The sequence below is a fragment of the Ruditapes philippinarum genome, unplaced genomic scaffold (genome assembly GCF_026571515.1).
Source record: "Ruditapes philippinarum isolate M1 unplaced genomic scaffold, ASM2657151v2 ctg7429_1_1_1_1, whole genome shotgun sequence".
NCBI classification, from domain to species: Eukaryota; Metazoa; Mollusca; class Bivalvia; order Venerida; family Veneridae; genus Ruditapes; species Ruditapes philippinarum.
The window spans coordinates 1-2,164 of NW_026858834.1; the positions used below are offsets into that span (position 1 = coordinate 1).

General features: G+C 29.5%; 1 long non-coding RNA gene across 1 annotated transcript; it reads left to right on the forward strand.

The window, feature by feature from the left end:
- Window positions 1-9: 9 nt before the first annotated feature.
- Window positions 10-1,808, forward strand: LOC132754433 (uncharacterized). The gene is made up of 4 exons (XR_009629082.1): window positions 10-67; window positions 633-735; window positions 903-1,007; window positions 1,236-1,808. It is a non-coding gene; the product is annotated as an uncharacterized LOC132754433 (long non-coding RNA).
- The last annotated feature ends 356 nt before the right edge of the window (window positions 1,809-2,164 follow it).

A 2,164-nucleotide genomic window follows, 5' to 3' on the forward strand; every position in this document is an offset into this window, starting at 1 on the left:
TGCAAATGGTGGCGCTGTTTGGAAAATTTGAAAACAACAAGATTGGCAATTTATTTGGATTTCGAAGGTATTATTGTATTGTTTTACTTTAGTTTACTGATTATTTTCTAAAATATTATTATTTTATTATTTAAATTCTACTTTAATTTACTTTATAAAAATAAATGAGAGATATAAACACATGATTGAGATGATTTGACACGTTTTCGCGACCTAATTGAATGATTTGGGTTCGGTAGGCCTTGTAAGCATGAAGTTATTGATGTCCTTTTTGGCAATTTATGATTTAACAATCTTTGTCTTTCTTTAATTTATTTTGCAGATTATCAAATTATCAAACATTTGTCTGTACTATATCCTATTTTGAATTTAATCAATTTTAAATTTGAAACCTATAAAGTAGTTCGGCCCACTTAATTTACGTCCAAGACGATTCGTCAATACATAAACCTATGCTTAAATTTTATTGATATTATAATACAGTGTTAATTAGTTTGAAAAAAATACATTATAATGATTATTATTAAGTTAAGAAACAAATTTGAGTGTTTAACTTTAAAGTTTAATTGTCGTAAATTTAAGGGGAATAATAAATGTATTTCTATTTTATTATATATCATTTTATATTCTAGATCCTGGTCCTGGCTGAAATTTAGAGTATTGCAGCTGTAGCCTGTATACCATACATTCGCTGTAGCCTGTATACCATACATTCAACATGAAAAGGACTGTCAGGTTTGTTAAATTGAAATTTATTCTTATTAATTTATATATTTGAATTTCTTTACAATACAAAGAATAAATTTTTCAACTACTGGATATTTATCTTGTCTTAAAATATATTTTTTCGGAATATTCCTGTAACATTATTAATATTAAATTTACATGTTTGTTGATTTCAGGATGCTGCATAAAATAGTCTTAGCTAGCCTAGAGCCTAGAATGTTAATTTCTTGGGAATATGCTGCAAGGAACTGACGGGGAGCAGTTTTTCTTACCAATCATAGGTGAGACTTTAAAATAGCTTCTTTTTAAAAAGATTTTGTTGTCTTATATACAGTATTTGCTGTCAATATCAAACTTAGCTATGTTTCAATTTCTATGCTGTTTTATGATGTAAATCTTAGAGAAAAGCATTTTAAGATAAAAACAAATCACTAAGTTGAGTAATTATATGTATAATTTGAGATTGACCAAGTCACTTTTAACTACAAACTTCTTATTTTTATTTGCAGAAGCAGTAAGAGACAGCCAAAGAAGTACTCAAACACTTGACATACCCAGAAAGATCAAGAAGAAAAGATTAGAACAGATTGTAGCTTAATTGATAAAACTATTAAAGTGAATTTAAGCTGCACTTGAACTGTATTTTTGAAATAAAATATCTGAAGTATTTAATATTGTCTTCATATTTTGTTAAACTTGGTTACTTTGCTTTATATCCAAAAATTAAAGTATGGTGGGTTTTCAACGTTAAAATGACATTAAAACTTCAACGTTGTGCCAACGTTGAAGCTGCAACGTTGTATCAACGTTGAAATTAACGTTGTTTCAACTTTCAAATCCGAATATAAATCCAACCTTATTTCAACGTTGAAATCTGACCAAAATTCAACGTTGAAACAACGTTGATGTGCCTGCTGGGTGCTATAGGTTAATTTTTATCCCTAAAATAAGTATCAAGGTAGGCTGGTATAGAATTTCAAATATTAAAGGAATAAGAATGGATGGATTGATGTCTGTCTAATATAAATATGCATCATTTAAAAAGAGGAACCATGACAGTTTCCCTATTGACATCAACCCTATAAGAGAGGAATTCGTGTTTAAAGACACTATTTTTTACTTGAGAAATAAGTTCACGGGCGCCGCCATTTTGGCGTTCTGTCATTCTCGCGAGACAGACGAGACCGAGATTGTGACGTGTAATACCCACTTCCGGTATAGTTGTACACGCTTGTACAACTGAAATATATCTTGATGAAGAACTTATCAATTTAATTGCGTACATGAAAACATCATATGGAACTGAATTGCTTTAATTAATTAATTGAAGACGCCGCGATATTAATTATCATTTGCCTAATACTCAAGCTTGCTGATGATCCCACCACATGATTTAAGCAATGACTGCTTAATATTCAAAGATAAACCATCAATTTAC